At 46.1% G+C, this 14,395-nt stretch overlaps 1 protein-coding gene across 7 annotated transcripts in view; it reads left to right on the top strand.

The window, feature by feature from the left end:
• ryr1 (ryanodine receptor 1) overlaps positions 1-14,395 on the top strand; it is a 604,017-nt gene that overhangs the window by 328,943 nt on the left and 260,679 nt on the right. The window lies entirely within an intron of this gene.

Below are 14,395 nucleotides of genomic sequence, written 5' to 3'. Positions count from 1 at the left end.
TTATTTATGGAAGTCAGAGGATTATGGTGCAAGGATAGTAATCTGATTGGAGGTCTGTGATCAGTGAAGTCCATCAGGGATCTGTGCTGGGACTTCTGCTATTTATGATATATATAAATGACCTGGACGTAAATGTCGATGGATTGGTAAGTTTACAGACAACACGAAAATTGGGGGAATTGCAGACAATAAGGAAGGCTATGAGAAGATACAGCGAGATATAGATTAGCTGCAGAAATGGGTGGAAAAAAGGCAGAGGGAATTCATCCCAAACAAGTGAGCGGTGTTGCACTTTGGGAGGTTGGCTGTAAGGGGAAAGTACCCAGTTAATGGCAGGACCCTTGACAGCAATGATGTGCAGAGGGATCTTGAAGTCCACGTTCATAGCTCACTGAAGATGGCTGCTCAAGTAGATAGAGTGGTAAAGCAGGCGTCTGGTATTCTTGCCTTCATTGTACGGGCATTGAGTATAAAAGTTAGGAAGTCATGAAACGGCTCTAGAGGCCTCATTTGGAGTATTGCATGTCGTTCGGTCACCCTGTTACAGGAAGGATGTGGAGGCTTTGGAGAGGGTGCAGAGGAGGTTTACCAGAATGCTGCCTTGATTAGAGGGTTTCAGCTACAAGGAGAGATTGGATAAACTTGGATGGTTTTCTCTGGAATGTCAGAGGGGAGACGATGGAAATATACCTAATTATGAGAGACATAGATAAACTGTCAGAACCACTTTCAATACAAACCCTCCCGCACGCCGAGGCCTCCCCCTCCCTACCTTCTCCCGGCCTCGGCTTCCGGGAGGGTTTGTGTTGAAAGTGCGCCGTTAGCGGGTTTGCAAGCAGAGGCCCTTATCAGGGCGGGCGGGGTACGGGAGGAGGAGGTGATGGAGCCGCGGTCGCGGCCGCTGCTGCCGCTGTTCGGGGCAAAGATCTGCTATAAGATCTTTGGTTCGGGACCCGTCATTCGCTCCGCCCCTTCCTCACCCCGCACCTGGTATCTTTCCCACGCAATACAGCCGTCACCGCCGACACAAAACGTCGCGTTCCTTTTCTCCAGAGATGCTGCCTGACCCGCGGAGTTACTCCAGTTTTTTGTGTCTATCTTCGGTACAAACCAGTATCTGGTTGCCAAGCCGGGCAAAATGACTCGGTGTTTAGGTTACCCGGCGGCGCTTTGAGTGGTCTGTGGTACCCGGGCAACCGTTAATTTTGAGCCCTGGATATGGATCATGTAAAGGTAGGAGATCCATGTTTGGCACAAATATTGAGCCAAAGGGTCCATTCCTGCATGTACTGGGTTCTACATATATCCAATGTCAGGCATAGATGGCAGAGGACTGGTTAGATATTCTTTGAAGAAAAATGTTTTTAGACAAGAGCCATCAACAGACAGGGATTTGATGAATATACGCTACAGGTGCAGGCAGATGTGCAGATTGAGGCTGTGGGCCGAGGTGCTTTTTCGTTTCATTTCGTGAACTAAATCAAGTATCTACCTGTATTTTTTAACATAGTGTGTAAAAATATTATATAAAACATACCTGAAACTCGTCAAGAACAAAACCTGCACATATTTTTAAAATATGAGAAAAACCTCAAATTTTCCGAGTAGCAATTGTCCAGTCAAAGCACGTTTGACACTGAGTCGGATGCCTATTGACCAATCATGAGCTTTGTTTCAGGCTAGCTAGGCAGGGAGCACATGGGATCATGGCGGAGAGGAAGGTTCGTGCAAGAGGTTTTAAACTGTCAAACAATAATACAAATAACCTCACATGATTATCGTACACCATAATAAACCATGACACCTCGATATCCCTGACCCTCAGCACAGGAGCACCGCAGGGCTGTGTGCTCAGTCCACTCCTCTACGCCCTATACACACATGACTGCTTGCCCCATCACCCCGCAAATAGGATCATAAAATTTGCGGACGATACAACCGTGGTGGGGCTCAGCTCAAATGGGAAAGAGGTCGCCTATAGAGAGGAGGTGCACAGACTTTCTGAGTGGTGTGCTCACAACAATCTCTCGCTGAACACTAAAAAGACAAAGGAGATCATCACTGATTTCAGGCGACATAGAGCGGAGCTCAGGCCACTGGAGATAGGGGGCGAGGAGGTGGAGAGGGTGCCTAGTTTTAAATTTCTGGGGATCAACATCAGTGAGGATCTTAAATGGTCTGTGAACTCTGCTGTAGTTGTAAAAAAGGCGCAACAGAGACTTTACTTCCTCAGAACACTGAGGAAGGCCCATCTGTCTGCTAAACTGCTGGAGTCTTTCTACCGCTGTTCGGTAGAAAGCATACTAACTTACTGCATAACTGCCTGGTTTGGGAACTGTTCAGCAGCTGACGGAGCAGCTCTCCAGAGTGTGATAAAAACTGCCCAGGGTATCATTGGACTCCCCCTGCCCCCTCTGGAGGACATTTACCACTCCAGATGCCGCAGCAGGACCTGTAATATCGTGAAAGACATTACACATCCTTGTCACCACCTTTTCACAATGCTGCCCTCAGGAAAAAGGTACAGGTCGCTAAAGTCACGCACTGCCAGACTCAAGAACAGCTTTTACCCATCAGCAATCTTGGAACTGAACTCTGTCTCGGGAGCGGGTTATGGGGAAGGAGGGGGGGTGGGAGACAGTGTTAATTTATGTAAATGTGAATCCATGGGTGGGTTTGGGGAGGGAGGGAGTGAAAAAAGTATGAGTATGTGAATGTTTGAAGTTCTTTTAAATGGAGAGACACAGTAATCTCGTTGTATGTGACACATGCAATGACAATAAAGCATTCTGATTCTGAGTATGATCGATGATTACTGTGAACTTTCAGCAAGTTGCCATCTAGTTTTTGCAAGAGAGTGAACTGCAGATTACTGTGCATGCATAAGTGTTCAACTTTGAGGAAGGCTCTGGATAAGAATACTTTGAATACCCAACTGTACTAAAGTAACAATGTTCTCCAAAAAGGAGACCGGTCCAAGACATGATTATTATTGTGTGATTGTAGTGTTTTCTTTCGTACATCTTGTATAAACAAATAAAAATACAATGTTTCTGTTTGAAAACTAGCCATTCATGATATACCCACCTATGAAATCTAAACCAAAAGATTGGGAAAATAAATGATGATATGCAGTCTACTTTAGTGTGTTCATGTTTGAAATGATATAAACCCGGGAGCGAGGAATAATAATAATAATAATAAATTTCAAGAGTCTCATGGACACCGTACAAAAATTTAGCAAGTAGAGGAAAAACATGTAAGCGGAATGAAATAAATAGTAGAGACATGACTAGTACACAAATTAAAGACAGAATTCAATTCAAAACACAATATGAGGCAATTCACGCACAGATGAAAAGGGAGGGGGACGTGGGGCTAAGGATAGGCAGAGGTGAAGAGATGGTTCTTGAGGCGGGACTGGAAGATGGTGAGGGACACGGAATTGCGGATCAGTTGAGGGAGGGAGTTCCAGAGCCTGGGAGCTGACCTGGAGAAGGCTCTGTCCCCAAAACTGCGGAGGTTGGACTTGTGGATGGAGAGGAGACCGGCTGATGTGGATCTGAGGGACCGTGAGGGTTGGTAGGGGGAGAGGAGGTCAGTGAGATATGGGGGGGCCAGATGGTGGAGGGCTTTGTAGGTGAGGACCAGGATTTTGTAGTTGATCCGGTGGGAGATGGGAAGCCAGTGAAGTTGTTTGAGGACTGGAGTGATGTGATGCCAGGATTTGGTGTGGGTGATGAGTCGTGCGGCTGCGTTCTGGACCAGTTGGAGTCGGTTGATGTAGGTGGAACTGATGCCAAGGAGAAGTGAGTTGCAATAGTCCAGTCGGGAGGAGATGAAGGCATGGATGAGTCTTTCAGCAGCGGGAGGTGTGAGAGAGGGTCTGATTTTGGCGGTTGCGGAGGTGAAAGAAGGAGGTTTTAATGACATGGCGGATGTGAGGCTCAAGGGAGAGGGTGGAATCAAAGATCACGCCAAGGTTGCGGGCCTGGGGAGATGGGGAGACAGTGGTGCCGTCGATGGTGAGAGTGGGGTTATTGATTTTGCTGAGCGTGGATTTGGAGCCTATGAGGAGGAATTCTGTTTTATCGCTGTTGAGTTTGAGGAAGTTATGTTGCATCCAGGTTTTTATAGCTGACAAACAGGAGTTGATATGGGAGAGGGGGGGGTTGTGGGGCGATTTGGTGCCGAGGTAGATCTGGGTGTCATCGGCGTAACAGTGGAAGTCCAGGTTGAAGTGGCGGAGTATCTGACCAAGGGGGAGGATGTAGATGATGAGGAGGGGGCCGAGCACGGAGCCTTGGGGAACGCCTTGAGTGACTGTGGCAGAGGTGTGGTTATAGAGAGAGAGATGAAGTGGGATCTGTTGGATAGGTAGGAACAGAGCCAGCTGAGTGCAGAACCTTCAATGCCAAGGTCCCCAAGTCTGGTAAGCAGGATGTTATGGTTCACTGTATCGAAGGCTGCACTCAGGTCGAGGAGGATGAGCATGTTGAGGGAACCAGTGTCAGCAGAGGTGAGGAGGTCATTGAGGACTTTGAGGAGAGCAGTTTCTGTGCTATGGAGGGGGCGAAAGCCAGATTGGAGGGGTTCAAATAGGTTATACGCAAGGAGGTGGGAATGAAGTTGTGACACAACGATACGCTCCAGGGTTTTTGAAAGAAAGGGGAGGTTTGAGATTGGGAGGTAGTTAATGAGAGAGGAGGGATCAAGACCAGGTTTCTTTAAGATTGGTGTGACAGCAGCAGTTTTGAAAGCGGAGGGGACAATTCCTTGGGACAATGAGGAGTTGAAGAGATTAGTGAGGTATGGGGCAGAGAACGGGGAGGCAGGACTTCAGCAGGGGAGCGGGGAGAGGGTCGAGGGAGCAGGTAGTGGGTATGGATGAGCTGATGAATACAACACATCTCATCGATTACCGTAGGGATGAGAAAGGCCCGCTTGTTCATTTCAGTTACAGGTGGTTGGATCGATTTTAATCGACAGCTTCCTGGCAATGCAGAGAGGAATGATCTCGTTGTTACGCCTCACCGTGACCCAAAAATGTACCACAGGTTATGCTTCATTCTCCGAGATGGGTTGGGAGACAGCCCGAGGTCAGGCGGTGATTGAGGCCACTAAGACTTAATGAACAGTGTACTTACTCATCCAGATCAAGTCCAGCGATTCTGGACACTGGTCCGTGCAAAGTACCTAAAACAAAGTTACTTTTCTCTGATTGAGGCACGCTGGAGTAACTCAGCGGGACAGGCAGCATCTCTGGAGAAAAGGTATAGGTGTTGTTTGGGGTCGAGTCCCTTCTTCAGTCTGAGAGACCCAGATATCTTTAGTTTCTCTCTCCCCTCACTCTCAAACTGAAGAAGGGTTTGGACCCGAAATGTTGCCTATTCATTTTCTCCAGCGATGCTGCTTGACCCGCTGAGTTACTCCGGCAAGTGTGTCTACCAGAGGAAAGTAACTGGCAGTCAGTGGGGAATGCACAGGATCTGCCCTCACCCATTAATTAGGCGGGTACATGAGCCGGTGAAACCCGGATCATCTCAGCCTGGGCTGCACAAAGTAGCAAACTTGGCTTGGCCACCAGGCGTAAAGTTGCGGGGAGGGCAGGAGCATTGAGAAGGAGGGGGTCGGAGATCATGGCAGCAACTCACTCACCGCTCCGAGCGTGGAGCCACCGCTTTGGGGCCGGGGAGGGAAGTAGCTCGGGTGGCTGCGAGCGGCCGCCGGGACCAGGCAGCGGAACCGGCCGCCACCTCAGCGCCTTCTGCCGCCCTGCCCACCAGCCAGTCAGCCACAGTGTCCTTCAGCATAGGTACAACCGATGGAGGAGGTGGTTGGTGGGTAGCTACTGGGCGGAAGGCTGGCTGCTCCGTTCTCTCTCCCTCCCTCTCCCCGTTATGTGATCTCCCAGAACCAGGAAGTAAATAGCCCGCAGCACGGAATGCAGCTCCCCATAGACTAATATTGTTACCTATTATTGAGCACAAGAGGGCGCTGTTAGTTTTACTCATAAATTTTCTAATTATCTTAATTAATTAGTGTGCAACTTTTGGCACTGACGAGTTACGAATTCCTTCTTAATGATATTTTATCTAAATCTGTGACAAATTTCAGGTAGAAACCAGACATGGGTGACGAAAGTTAAATTCTAGACGCTTTTTCCGTGCTCGGCCCACAGCCTAATTAAATTAATATTGTGGTCAATCCTGTACAGTTCTATGGTCTGTAAGGAAGTTCAAATTTTGCTTCAGGCTTTTTCACCGCAGTGTTTGAATTGTAACTTTGTGCTGCTGGTGGGGAGCCTCATCTGCAGGAAGCACCTGGTAGAATTTCAGGCATTGAAGTTCATGATTTACTAACCAATAATTCCAATAAAATCATAAGGACCGAGATGAGAAAAACATTTTTCATACAGAGAGTGGTGAATCTCTGGAATTCTCTGCCACAGAAGGTAGTTGAGGCCAGTTCATTGGCTATATTTAAGAGGGAGTTAGATGTGGCTCTTGTGGCTAAAGGGATCAGGGGTTATGGAGAGAAAGCAGGTACAGGATACTGAGTTGGATGATCAGCCATGATCATATTGAATGGCGGTGCAGGCTCGAAGGGCTGAATGGCCTACTCCTGCACCTATTTTCTATGTTTCTATTCATATCAGGGAGCCCAACAGGGAGTACAGAAAGTTATTTCTAAGCCTATAGTTAATTAATTATCTAATTTCCTGAAAACAGGCTTATTCTGTGGTGTAATTTTTTAATTGCTAAGTAAGTGTAACATTGTTAATTTAACATTGTGCCATGCGCGCTGTGCAGTTCTCCTTGAATAACCGTTCTAGACAAGAAACATTGGGCCTAGATTCACCATATGGCTTGCTTCCAATTTTAAAAAGCATTGAAATATTCATCCACAAAACTGGATCACTTAGCTCTGTATCATTAAGAATGATGTGTTTAAATTGCATTTTTGTCAGCAACTCACAAAAACCTGGCTAATCTGAGTGATTTGCATAGATTTCAAAAATTGATCAGGTAACTTTAATGTGCATGGCAGATGTGTTGTAGGTAGATCGAACAATGCTGTCATACATCGTGCATTACTTATTTTGAGCATTGCCCATTGATAGGGGCTATGACAGAAATATTTCAAATGTCATTAGAAACGGGAATAGTGCCGGAGGATTGGCGTACTGCGCATGTTGTTCCATTGTTTAAAAAGGGGTCTAAGAGTAAACCTAGCAATTATACACCTGTTAGTTTGACGTCAGTGGTGGGCAAATTAATGGAAAGGATACTTAGAGATAATATATATAAGCATCTGGATAAACAGGGTCTGATTAGGAACAGTCAACATGGATTTGTGCCTGGAAGGTCATGTTTGACTAATCTTCTTGAATTTTTTGAAGAGGTTACTCGGGAAATTGATGAGGGTAAAGCAGTGGATGTTGTATATATGGACTTCAGTAAGGCCTTTGACAAGGTTCCTCGGAAGGTTGGGTATTAATGGTGGAGTAGCAAGATGGATTCAACAGTGGCTGAATGGGAGATGCCAGAGAGTAATGGTGGATGGTTGTTTGTCAGGTTGGAGGCCAGTGAATGGTGGGGTGCCACAGGGATCTGTGTTGGGTCCACTGTTGTTTGTCATGTACATCAATGATCTGGATGATGGTGTGGTAAATTGGATTAGTAACTATGCAGATGATACTAAGATAGGTGGGGTTGTGGATAATGAAGTAGATTTTCAAAGTCTACAGAGAGATGTATGCCAGTTGGAAGAGTGGGCTGAAAGATGGCAGATGGAGTTTAATGCTGATAAGTGTGAGGTGCTACATCTTGGCAGGACAAATCAAAATAGGACGTACATGGTAAATGGTAGGGAATTGAAGAATGCAGGTGAACAGAGGGATCTGGGAATAACTGTGCACAGTTCCCTGAAAGTGGAATTCATGTAGATAGGGTGGTAAAGAAAGCTTTTGGTGTGCTGGCCTTTATAAATCAGAGCATTGAGTATAGAAGTTGGGATGTAATGTTAAAATTGTACAAGGCATTGGTGAGGCCAATTCTGGAGTATTGTGTACAATTTTGGTCGCCTAATTATAGGAAGGATGTCAACAAAATAGAGAGAGTACAGAGGAGATTTACCAGAATGTTGCCTGGGTTTCAGCAACTAAGTTACAGAGAAAGGTTGAACAAGTTAGGGCTTTATTCTTTAGAGCGCAGAAGGTTAAGGGGGGACTTGATAGAGGTCTTTAAAATGATGAGAGGGATAGACAGAGTTGACGTGGATAAGCTTTTCCCACTGAGAGTAGGGAAGATTCAAACAAGGGGACATGACTTGAGAATTAAGGGACAGAAGTTTAGGGGTAACATGAGGGGGAACTTCTTTACTCAGAGAGTGATGGCTGTGTGGAATGAGCTTCCAGTGAAGGTGGTGGAGGCAGGTTCGTTTTTATCATTTAAAAATAAATTGGATAGTTTTATGGACGGGAAAGGAATAGAGGGTTATGGTCTGAGTGCAGGTATATGGGACTAGGGGAGAATACGTGTTCGGCACGGACTAGAAGGGTCGAGATGGCCTGTTTCCGTGCTGTAATTGTTATATGATTATATGGTTATATGATATAAAGTAACATTTTATGCTTAAGGTTAGCTGTAGGCCACTCACTGGGAAATGTGTTTCCACTGCACCATAAGCTTGGAACTGTTTAAAGGGATACTCGAACGATTGAACAATTATGTAGCCTCTTTCCAGTTATCCCTTTTTTACGGAGGAATTTCTGTGTTAGCCTTAAATTAAAGTGAAAGATTAGAAGTCTTAGACATTGTAGTGATTCCAACAGACGTGAGGAAGAACTCATGTCATTAAACTGGGAAAACAAGAGAAGAATAACAAGGATGTTGCCTGTACATGAGGGCCAGGACATTGGGAGAGGTTATTGGGAGAGGTTGGGCAGATTAGGACATTATTCCTTGAAGCACAGGAGACTGAGGGGGATCTTATAGAGGTGTATAAAATCATGAGAGGGACAGATAGGGTGAATGAACAGACTTTTACCAGGGGTAGGAAAATCAAGAACCAAAGAACATAGGTTTAAGGTGAGAGAGGAAATATTTAATAGGAACCTGAGGGGCAACCTTTTCACTTAGAGGAACGAGCTGCCAAAGGAAATGGTTGAGACAGCTCTGACTCAATGACCCTATTCCCAAAAGGTGGAGTGGCCCAGGCTCCTACCTCCAGCTGTCCAAAGACACGTATACCTCTGAATTCACTGAGTCAGCATTGATAGAGATGTGACCTGTGGGTGGAGCTGCTGCCACACAAACATGCCTGGATTATTGTCCATTTATTCCATAACGTTATCTTCCAAACTATTTCAGTTAGGGTAGCTGATCTGCGCCATGTTTTCTGCTAAGTGTGTGCTGGGGAATTAGGGGGGTTACTTACGTTTCACACTCTGGGAACATGGACTTGGACTCTGCTCAGTGAAAAGTAAACCATTGGATTGTGGGAAATCTGAAACCCTGCGCGCTTCATAAAGGCCGATTTAGACCAAATACGCCGCTACGGACTACTACTACCGGCTGCGAAGCCAAACATATCGGCCGCAGATATGAATACGACCGGAGAGAGGAGGCGAGAGAGGAGAGAGAGGAGGAGGAGGAGACGCAAGCGGTGTGAGAGGAGGCAGAAACGGGGTAAAAGAGCAGGCTCTTACACGAGGCGGAGACGGGGGAAAAGAGCAGGCATTCACGCTGGGCTAACAGCTAGCCCGACCCGACCTGCAGTGCCCTCGCTTCTCCTCTTTAATGTCCGCTCCCTGGACAACAAACTTGACGAACTGCGTCTTCTCAAGACAACATACAGGGATATAAGAGACTGCTGTGTGTTTGTTTTCACGGAATCATGGCTCCACGGCAATATCCCGGACACGGCAATACAGCTGGAGGGAATGACATCGTTCCGTGCGGACAGAGAGGCAGCTAGCTCTGGTAAGAGCCGAGGTGGAGGCCTGTGCTTGTACATAAACAAGGACTGGTGTGTGAACGCTACGATAGCCGGGAAACACTGCTCTCCGCTGATAGAATTCCTCATCGTGAAATGTCGGTCTTTCTATCTGCCGAGGGAATTCTCCGTTGTTTTTGTTGTGGCTGTATATGTTGCTCCAAGTGCAAATGTAAATTCTAAGGCCAACGAAGCACTGGGAGCTCTGCATGACGCCATCAGTGAGTTCCAGACCAAATATCCTGATAGCTTCATTGTGGTGGCCGGGAATTTTAATCACACCAGCCTTAAGACTGTGCTCCCAAAATTCAAGCAATATGTGGATTTTGAGACCAGGGGAGAGAACATCTTGGACTTGGTTTACACCAACACCCCAGAGACTTACAAGTCACCTGGGCCACTCGGACCACATTTCAGTGTTTTTAACGCCAGCCTATAGACCTCTGCAAAAACAAGTCAGAGCGGAGAGAAAACACACCAGGGTCTGGCCAGAGGGAGCAGCCTCAGCACTGCAGGATTGCTTCCTGCACACTGACTGGGATGTGTTCAGGACAGCAGCATCCTATGATGACCTCATCAACATCGAGGAGTACGCAGAGACTGTAACCAGCTACATTGCCAAGTGCACCGAGGATGTCACTATCATGAAAACCTTCACTGCACGTGGAAATGAAAAGCCATGGATGACAGCAGAGGTGCGCTCGCTGCTGAGGGCTCGTGATGCAGCCTACAGAGCCGGTAACACAGCCGCTCTTCGATCTACCAGGACTGCACTGGAAAAAGGAATCAGGGCAGCGAAACGTGCCTATGCAGGGAAAATCCAGGGACACCTCTGTGACACAGGAGACACCAGGAAGATGTGGAAGGGAATCCAAACACTGACGGGGTACAAGGCAAGGCAGCAGGTAACTGACACGGACACTTCTCTCCCAGATGAACTGAACAACTTTGCACGTTTTGATGCAGCAAACACCACACCCAAGGGGAGAGCCAGCCCCTGCTTACGAACCGACCAGCCAGTCCTGACCATAGACTCAATGGACACACGGAGAATCCTGTCTAAGGTCAACCCGTGGAAAGCAGTCGGACCCGACAACATCCCAGGACGTGTGCTCAAGGAATGTGCTGAGGAGTTAGCAGATGTGCTAACAGACATCTTTAACATCTCCCTTAGTCAAGCCATTGTCCCCACATGCCTCAAAACTTCCACGATAATCCCCATAGCGAAGAAACCAGTGGTTGCCTGCCTAAATGACTACCGCCCTGTCGCCCTGACCCCAATAATAATGAAGTGTTTTGAACGCCTGGTGAAACCCCACATTACTGCCAGCCTCCCCTCATCGTTAGACCCCCTCCAGTTTGCCTATCGCCCCAACCGTTCTACAGAGGATGCCATCTCTACCACGCTGCACACAGTACTCACGCATCTGGAAAACAAAAACACATACGCCAGAATCCTGTACATTGACTTCAGCTCAGCGTTTAACACCATCATCCCACAGAGACTTGTGGAGAAACTAACCCTGCTGGGCCTCAACACCACCCTGTGTCACTGGATCTTGGACTTTCTGACAGAGAGACTGCAGTCAGTCCGTGTTGGCAAGAACACTTCAGGCTCGATCACGCTGAGCACCGGCTCCCCTCAAGGCTGTGTGCTCAGCCCGCTGTTGTTCACATTGCTCACACATGACTGTGCTGCCAAATTCAGGGACAATAAGATCATAAAATTCGCGGATGACACAACAGTGGTGGGACTCATCAGCGGAGATGACGAATCAATGTACAGGGAGGAAGTAAAACAACTAGTGGACTGGTGCGGCAAAAATATTCTAGAATTAAATGTCGACAAAACGAAGGAGATGGTTGTTGACTTCAGGAGGGCGCAGCCAAAGCATACACCCCTCAACATCAGTGGCACTACAGTGGAGAGCATAAAGTTCCTCGGTGTGCAAATTACAGACAGCCTCACCTGGTCCAGGAACACCACTGGGACCGTCAAACGGGCCCATCAACGACTGCACTTCCTGAGGAAACTAAAACAGGCCTCACTCCCCACCAACATCCTCAGGACTTTCTACAGGGGTACGGTGGAGTCTGTACTCACGTACAGCATAAATACATGGTACTCCACCTGCAACTGCTCGGACAGGAAGGCTCTGCAGAGGGTAGTGAGGGGAGCAGAGAGGATCATTGGCGTCTCCCTACCCTCGGTACAAGAACTGTTCCAGAGCCGCTGTCTGAAAAAAGCTCAGATAATTGCTAAGGACAAACTGCACCCCCTCCACATACACCTGGATCTCCTTCCATCAGGCAAGAGATATCGAAGCATCAAAGCCCGGACTACAAGACTGCTAAACAGCTTCCTACCACAGGCTGTGAGGCTGCTAAACAGTCACTCTGTACTCACAGTCACTTGATTCTGCGGCTGGCACAGACACTTTAATAACTGGCACTGGCCACTTTAATAACTGGCACTGGCCACTCAAATCAGATGCCCCGGACATTTTATGATTGGTTTATTGTATTTTAACGTTGTGTTTTACCTGCTTTTAACTATTTATACTGTTCCATCAGGGACTGGATTGTTTTTAGTGTTATTATGTGTGAAATGTTTTAAATTTCATGTGCGATGCTCCGCTATTCCCTGGGAAACGTCTTTTCATTTTGCACTGTACAACTGTTGCTTGCAAGATGACAATAAAGGTTGATTGATTGATTAATTGATTGGTGCAGTCAATCATGAAAAAAAAATCATGTCAATGTCATGGTACACTGGAGAGATTCTGTCCCTTTTATTTGCCTCCTTTTTTTAACCTATCTATAATGTGACTGATGAGACTGAGCATCTTTGTACCAATTGTTGTAAGACATCGGTCAAGAAAGCCACAAGACCTAGTCTTTGCTTGAAGCCTTTCAGTAAGGGGATGAGGAAGAGACGAAGGAAAAGGATAAGTTCGTAGAGGAATCAAGAACCAGACAAAATAATGACACTCAGGAGGATGTTGGGAGGGAGCTCTAAAGGGAGGTAGGCAGGGGGAGAGGGATGGAAGTCCCCAGAAATGCTGGGAGAACTAATCATTGTCTAGAGATTCTACTAATGCCTCACTTCACACTTCAAAGGTTTCAAATGAACGAGTTGCTACTGAGAAGGGATATGAAGGACTCTCACACCACCTACCTTTGGAATTCAATTTGAAAGTCTATTCAGGAAGTTTATCATTTTTCAACTCTGTGCACACCACCTAACTTTGTTGTCTAAAGCCTAATTATGTTAACAGTTAATCCCAGAACAACCTTCACAAATGAGGGACAGGGTAATCCCCAGAGTTGACGTAAAAGTAATAAACAGTCGCAGTCCATGACTCCATTCTAATCTTCAAAAGGATTCTTTGCCTAAAGTAGTTCCAAATTGCTGAATTATTAAACTATGCCTCAGAGATTGCTTCATTATCATCAAAGATTGTCATATATTCCTTAATATATCCAGAGAAAGCATTCATTGATCTCCAAGAGCTATATTATGATTGAAGTTTCCAGATCTGAATTTGAAATAATCAGTATAACTGCTGAAGGTAGACAAAAATGCTGGAGAAACCCAGCGGGTGAAGCAGCATCTATGGAGCGAAGGAAATAGGCGACGTCTCGGGTCAAGACCCTTCTTCAGACTATGATAACTGCTGATCTCAGTTAACTCACATCAGACTCTGCTTCTGGGGTACAACACTGAATAATTGAGAATTTGTGATGTATGAGACTCGAGATAAAATTGAAGACAATGGGCGTCAAGGGAAAATGCCCTTAAATGGTCAGCATAAACCTCACACAACAAACAATCATCCCACCCCCAGGACATGACTGCAGGCTTTCCTTGGGCATTTAATTAAAGATGTTGGTGAAATGATTTTAGAGACATTGAGTCATGCAGTGTCGAATGGGTTATTTGACACATAAATCTATGCCAACCTTTTTGTCTATTCTAATGTCAAGACCATAAATATCAGAGCATTAATGATAGAGCAACTTATTAATTAATAATCTGAACTTAATTCTCAGTGATAACTTTTCAACTTGGTTTACTGCCTCTGCTGCTTCCATTTTTGAGTTCTTGCACTGTGGCTGTCACCAAGGTGGTGAATGGGTGGATTGCAGAATGAATATTTTATCCAGGGTATGGAAATCAAAACGAGAAGCAAGGGTTTACTGTATTGGTAAATTTGTAACATGACCTATAGATACAAATTTTTTTTTCCTGTAAGTCAATACTCAGAGCACTGTTTAAATTTCACGGTGGATTTCTTGGGAAAAATTAGACAATCAATGTGTTCACTGACCAAAAAAACATTTTTTCCATCACTTCAAATTCAGAATAATTTATTGTCATAATCCACCAGGTGCC

The sequence above is a fragment of the Amblyraja radiata genome, chromosome 41 (genome assembly GCF_010909765.2).
Source record: "Amblyraja radiata isolate CabotCenter1 chromosome 41, sAmbRad1.1.pri, whole genome shotgun sequence".
NCBI classification, from domain to species: Eukaryota; Metazoa; Chordata; class Chondrichthyes; order Rajiformes; family Rajidae; genus Amblyraja; species Amblyraja radiata.
The sequence above is the reverse complement of the archived record's forward strand: the minus strand, read 5'-3'. Positions and strand labels throughout refer to the sequence as shown.